The sequence below is a fragment of the Octopus bimaculoides genome, chromosome 10 (assembly GCF_001194135.2).
Source record: "Octopus bimaculoides isolate UCB-OBI-ISO-001 chromosome 10, ASM119413v2, whole genome shotgun sequence".
In the NCBI taxonomy this organism is placed as follows: Eukaryota; Metazoa; Mollusca; class Cephalopoda; order Octopoda; family Octopodidae; genus Octopus; species Octopus bimaculoides.
The window spans coordinates 49,011,961-49,012,358 of NC_068990.1; positions in this window are offsets into that span (position 1 = coordinate 49,011,961).

The window sequence follows — 398 nt, forward strand, 5'->3', positions numbered from 1 at the left end:
ACGTAGTTGATAGCTTCCGCTATCTAGGTGACCAAGTTAGTAGTGGGGGAGGGGCGCTGAAAGTGTAGCTGCTAGAATAAGAATAGCCTGGGCAAAGTTCAGAGAGCTCTTACCTGTGCTGGTGACAAAGGGTCTCTCTCTCAGAGTAAAAGGTAGACTGTATGATGCATGTGTACGAACAACCATGCTACATGGCAGTGAAATATGAGCCATGACTGCTGAGGACATGCGTAAGCTCGAAAGGAATGAAGCCAGTATGCTCTGATGGATGTGTAATGTCAGTGTGCATACTCGACAGAGTGTAAGTACCTTGAGAGAAAAGTTGAACCTAAGAAGCATCAGTTGTGGTGTGTAAGAGACACAATTGCGCTGGTATGGTCACATGGCGAGAATGGATG